Genomic DNA, 7,061 nt, shown 5'->3' with positions numbered 1-7,061 from the left:
TTACAATTCGCGTGGGTTCGTGGACTAACTGCTCGAAATAATTTTCAGAGAAAGCATTTAAGACAATCTCGGAAGATGTTTTCTGCCTACCACCCCGGTTTTGAACAAGTATTTTTGCCACCATATCGAGGGATGGTTGAAGTCCCCACCAACTATAGCTGTATGAGTGGGGTATTTATTTGTTATGAGACTCAAATTTTCTCTGAACTGTTCAGCAACTATATCATCGGAGTCTGGGGGTCGGTAGAAGGAGCCAATTATTAACTTCGGCTGTTAAGTATAACCTCCACCCATACCAATTCGCACGGAGTATCTACTTCGGCCGGCCGAAGTGGCCGTGCGGTTAAAGGCGCTGCAGTCTGGAACCGCAAGACCGCTACGGTCGCAGGTTCGAATCCTGCCTCGGGCATGGATGTTTGTGATGTCCTTAGGTTAGTTAGGTTTAACTAGTTCTAAGTTCTAGGGGACTAATGACCTCAGCAGTTGAGTCCCATAGTGCTCAGAGCCATTTGAACCATTTTGAACCATCTACTTCGACTTCACTACAAGATAAACCACTACTGACAGACACAAACACTCCACCACCAATTCTGCCTAATCTATCTTTCCTGAACACCCTCTGAGACTTCGTAAAAATTTGTGCTGAACTTATTTCAGGCTTTAGCCAGCTTTCTGTACCTATAACGATTTCAGCTTCTGTGCTTTCTATTAGCGCTTGAAGCTCAGGGACTTTCCCAGCACAACTACAACAATTTACAACTACAATTCCGACTGTTCCTTGATCCAAGCACGTCCTGTATTTGCCATGCATCCTTTGAGAGTGCAGCCCACCCTGTACTTTCCCAAGGCCTTCTAACCTTAAAAAAGCCCAGTCCACGCCACACAGCCTCCGCTACCCGTGTAGCCGCCAGCTGAGTGTAGTGAACCCGAACCCGAAACCCCACCACCCTATGGCGCAAGTCAAGGTATCTGCAGCCAACACGGTCGCAAAACCGTCTGAGCCTCTGATTCAGACCCTCCACCCGGCTCTGCATCAAAGGTCCGCAGTCGGTTCTGTCAACGATGCTTCAGATGGTGAGCTCTGCCTTCATCTCGTAAGCAAGACCGGCAGCCTTCACCAAATAAGATAGCCGCTGGAATCCAGAGAGAATTTCCTCAGATCCAAAGGGACACACGTCATTAGTGCCGACGTGTGCCACCACCTGTAGCTGGCTGCACCCTGTGCTCTTCATGGCATCCGGAAGGACCCTTTCCACACCAGGAATGACTCCACCTGCAATTCACACGGAGTGCACACTGGATTTCTTCCCCTCCTTATCCCTAAGGGGCTTCATTACGCGCCTAACATTGGAGCTCCCAACTACCAATAAGCCCACCCTCTGCGATTGCCCGGACCTTGAAGGCTGAGAATGATCCTCTGAAACAGGGCAGGCAACTGCATCTGGCTCAGCCAGAGACAGTACCCGAAACCTGTTTGTCAGACGCACCGGGGAGACTTTCTGATCAGCCTCCGGAGACTTTTGCTGCCTGCCACGCCTTGGAACGACCTCCCAATCAACCACAGGCGAGGACTCAGCCCCACTGCGGGCAGCAACCGGGGCAACCACAGCGGGAAACCGATCTAGGGACAGACGGGACGAGGTTGACATCCCCGTGATCCCCAATTCCGGCCCCCCCACAGTGGTGCCCATTGGTAACAGCCTCAAGCTGCGCGACCGAAGTCAGTGGCGCCTGCAGCTGTGAGCGAAGGGATGCAAACTCAACCCTCATCCGAACACAGCAATCAAAGTCCCTGTCCATTCTAATCGATGTTGAACAACAGTTACTAAAACACGAGTGCCTAGATAACGCAAGGGAAACACGCAAAGAATGTATGAACTGACCTGTACAAATGCCTAACGACTGCGCTACAATCTGCCTGAATTTACGATTACAGTAACTAAAACTCAAAATTACACCTCCTATATGAAACTCACACGCAATTTAAGTAAGAATCTATGTAGTAAATACAGAAAAGAGGCTATATACATAAGTTTCTGCGCTGTCGATGTGCACCAACTGGGAGCTCAGGTGGCAGGGAGCACAATGGCTGAGACAAACCGACACTGGCCGTTCAAAACAAAAACAGAAGACAGACGACTACGCGAATTTACACTATTCAGGTACTAAAGCGCGATGCTACAACTCTCAAATACTATAATACGCTCGAAATTTATGAATTAAACAATGCAAGTACCCAAAAACACGCAAAGAAATTAAGAATTAAACTGTGTAACAAATAAGTAAGCTAGGAGTATACGAATTGCTGCTGGGAGCTGCTTATCCAACGGCGGCAGGGAGCACTAACACCGTTGCAGTTCCACCTCCCTGCTGCAGTCAGATCGTTCATAGCACGTGATAAGTGGACGACAGATGACTAGTTACCATCACTCAAATACAGCAGGTTCCACTCATTATTTTCGAGCACCCAATCCGGTAATGTGTCTCCTACACCTGTATGCTGCAACTTAGTGTGTTCTGCTAGCACTGGGTTGAACGCTCTCTGCTGTTTGTCTACTGGCGTAGAAGTACACCATACTATATTCTCCAGACTATATTCTATTGCTTACGGCTATAATAAGCTACAAAAAATGATTCAAATTGCTCGAGCACTATGGGACTTAACTTCTCAGGTCATCAGTCCCCTCGAACTTAGAACCACTTAAACCTAACTAACCTAAGGACATCACACACATCCATGCCCGAGGCAGGATTCGAACCTGCGACCATAGCTGTCGCGCGGTTCCAGACTGTTACACAAATCGCAGAATTTACAGCTAAATTATCACTTTACGTGATTATTCGCCGGAAGTTTTTGTGGAGCATACTATGACACCATTAATTTATACACAGCGCACGTATTCTACCTGAGGGAAACCTACGCTTTAAATCTACGTTAACGGAATCAGCCTTCTACATATACATCTACATATATACTCCGCTAGCCACCAAACGGTGTGTGGTGGCGGAGGGCACAATTCGCGCCAAAGTCATATTCTGCCCCCCCCCCCCCCCCCCCCCTCTGTTCCACTCGCGGATCGCGCGAGGGAAAAACGACCGTAGTCGGTAGTTCTATAAGTTTTTCCAGGATAGAGCGTGATGTTCGGTTGAAGATTACATCTCGAAATTACACATGGGCACCTAGGTTTACATACCATAAGACGGTTAGGATTCACTCTTTAACCTGGGTGACCGCCAGTTGTACAGGACAACCTATATAAATTAAATCACAGGCCGAGGAGCGGGCAGCTTTATAGATTTATAGATAACGACCTTATAGGTTTTATACAGTGACCAGGCACATGGCTATACATCGTATTACCTGGCTGTAATCCACTGCAGAATGGATCGTATGTTTGATTCCTGTGTAAGGATGTTTAAGCATGGACTTGATGACATTTCCAGACTCTGTTGTGAAATATAATTACGTCACTTCGGCAGTTAATGGTAATTCCGCACCGTTATTTAGGATATAATCACATTATTTTCCGCGTATTGCGATGTCGATATCTTCGTCTCTGGAAACCGGCTTTCATACTGTCTAACTACAATATTGAGGAACCATACCTCTTAATATTTACAGACATTTTGTTTCAGCTTTGCCTACTGGAAATCTTAACATGTACGATGTAGATGAGTGCTTGATATTAAGTGTATGTTCCAGAAGGGGTAGCAACATGGGCTGGCAGCATCGATAACGTCATTTACGGTTATGATCCACTAACGTTTTTTAGAATACGACTTCCATGTCTATATATCTGTACGTTACAGAGAATAGCATTGCTTTAATACGTGTTATGGCATTCGTTTAGCCTTTATATCATTATAGGATGGTCATTCAAATTCTTGTGATAAGTATTATTCGTTATTACGGTGGCTCTTTACGTACGGAAGGCACACGATATGGAGTTCTTACAGCGGTCTTGGCTATATTACGATAAACATTTAGTTTAATGAGTTAAACAGACAATTTAGATGCGGGAATAGTTGAGTTGTAGTTGTAATGCCTGAGGCATCTGAAAATACATTATAGAAAGTGTTTGTTTTCTAATATTTGGACTCTGACATTGTCTTTCGAAATGTTTGTCTCTTGCTGTTATCCTCTTTGGTCCTGTGTTTATGAGCTGCGGACAACATGCCTTTGTGTTGAGTAAGTGATATTTTTGGTGACAAGAAAACACCTTCCTCTTTCCTTCCTTTCCTAATGAGACGATTGTGTTGCATGTGTGTTCGTGGTCGTGTAGTTGGTTACAGGTTTTTATGATCACGAGCCATAGATTGTAGAAATTCAACGGCACAGATCAAATACTCACTTTACGTATTTAACGATGTGAAGAGCGTTGCTGACGTCTGAATTGTTTTTATAGTTTTCTCAACAGTAATATCGGACCAGTACAGTCTGCAATGCCTTTATGGAGCCTTCAGATTACATACCGTTGTTATTTACATGGCTTTCGGTGGGTCTGTGTTATTTGTAATAATAGAAATAATTGGCTTCGTCCATAATGTTTCTAGTGAATAACGTGATGTATTACATTTGTCCCTCCAAAAATGGTGCTTGAGAAATTTTTTAAACACTGGAATATACACTTTGAGGTTGTATTAACCTCAACTGACAACGTAAAGATAGTTTTTTTTACGTTGTCTCGGAAATATTTTGTTTGATGGTGTGTCTAATTAATTACTTTCAGTTCATATGTTTAGGTAACACGTGTTTTTCTGCAGTTATAGTCGATGTCTGGCTAGTTTTACGACATCAAATTTTGACCTAATCTATCGAAAGTCAAGTGCTGGATTCTACATATTTCAGCATTTTGATTATTAATTTGGTGAATATACTTGTATGTGGAAATTACGTCATGCTTTCATTAACATTCTACACTTTTTTTCAGTATTGTCGCATCAAATAGCGTCTCTCCCCTGCATTAACCTCGACTAGCCTTGTAAGCATCGCATTTTTCGCACTTCTGGCACATTCTGCAGACGTTTAGAAATATTTGCAGCATCTTATATGGCGAAAACAATTAATTTGCGAGATGTTGCGTTTTTTATTTGCTATTGGAGCCTTCTTTTCGTGTGGTACAAAGTTAAACTATGGGTGCGATTTTACAGTGCCGCCATATGCTGGTGACTGGAGCAACAGGAATTTTCTGCATTTCGCGTTTTATTGGTTTGTGGAGCGGTATTTAAGCTGAAACTCAGTTTCAACAAATATGAATTGCGAATTGGTTATATATGATTTCCAAACTAATGTTGGTTTTGAATAATTTTTTGAGAAATATAGTTTTTTTCAGTCCAGCCATCTGCAGAGCCACTAGGATGTGAAAATGAACTTGCCATCATTTAAGTTTTCAGAACTTGTAAGAAAGTGTTAATGGTTGTAAACTCATTTTCATTAAATAAGAATTTATATTTCGTTAGCTGTATTTTATATGCAAATTTTATTTTTTAATTGAATATAGAGAAATGTGCTATATACTCGTTTCAGTATTCAATGACAAATGATATACAACTTGAAATCAAAGTTATCAATGCCCTTAAACGAATTTTCGGCAGGGAGTAATGCAAACACAGCTGCAGAGCGTAACTGTGGTAGCGTGGGGTGTGAGCCACAATTTTCAGAGTTGCTGGGGGTGGGTGGGAGGTGCAGATGTCAGCGAAATATGACATGAACACGAGTCTCGCTTCCCCTAATGCAAGGGAGTGCTCGGGAGGGGGCCGGAGGGTGGTGCATGCACAATTTACAGGAGTTTTGGGAGGGGGAGGCCCTGCACTCCTGGATCTTGGCCTGTAGCGATATTCCTGAAATGGCTTTGGAGATACGGAAGTGTTAATGACGTCATCAGAAAAATATGACATGCGCATTTGTTTTAGGTGTAATGCGACACCCCTGATAATAAAGCGCTGATGCTGATGTCAGCATGTCTTGGACGTGTACCTACACTGACCTACTACTTATGTAAATATACGCAGTTTCCATTGTATAACACATTTGTTAAAACAATTCAAAACAACTCTACAAATTTACAGGTGCTACTGTTGAAAGGACACTACGCTCTTATATTATCAATTACACATAGATATCATTTATAAAGCAAATATTTGTGAGTATATCAAATGTGGCAGTGTGTTAGCAAATGGCTGCACTGTCAAATAATTGAAGAAATGAATGTAAAAATTAGTGAAAAAACTGTGGCTGCTAAATTCCGTTTCTTTATTCAACATGTTTTCAGAATATTGTTCTTTTTGTAACATTATTTCTAATTGTTCTAATAGATCATTTGCTACAATAGTTTTCTGTGTGGAGTACAGGTTGGTACAGGTTGCCTGTAGTGGATATCACTCAGTCTGTATCCATTAAGATAGAATTAATTAGCTATTATGAATGTCTCAAAAATGTTAAGTCTAAAAGCATCAGTGTATACTCTGTAACGTGCTTGAGAACTAATTTCTAATTTGAGTATGTAAAATGCAGCACAACTGTTACATTGTAATTTATGTACCCAACTGTGTTTTGTTATTGGGTGTTCGAGTTCGCTTGTTGAGGCAAGTGGTGTCCAAGTTTGTAGTTTGTGGAGTAGGATATAATATTGCTGTTTCTAGACAAATTAGTAATTTTTTGTAATGTCGTGCCTAAACAGAGAATGAGTGTGAAGATATGTGTTGTGTCAGTTGTTATTCCTGTAGTGCTTCTGCTACAGATGTTGTCATGTATTTTATTGGATAGTTTGTCAACAGATTCTTCTGAATAGTCGCCATTTATTGCAGTTTCTTTGATAGTATCAATTTCTTGTGTTGATGCTTTGGGTCTTAAACGTACTGTGTGTGCCCTGTTCAAGACAGACCTAAATGCGGCATTCTTGTGTCTGTTTGGAGGGTGTGGGGATTTGTGTATTGTGATATTAGTGTAGGTGGGTTTCCTGTAAATGTAAAAATTATGTTCTTGCTGTTCATGAACTATTATGAGGTTTAAGAAATTGATGGATTGATTTGTTCCATCTTATGATGTTTACTGTACTCTG

Source organism: Schistocerca serialis, chromosome 1 (genome assembly GCF_023864345.2).
Source record: "Schistocerca serialis cubense isolate TAMUIC-IGC-003099 chromosome 1, iqSchSeri2.2, whole genome shotgun sequence".
Lineage (NCBI taxonomy): Eukaryota > Metazoa > Arthropoda > Insecta > Orthoptera > Acrididae > Schistocerca > Schistocerca serialis.
Note: the sequence above shows the minus strand (reverse complement) of the source record.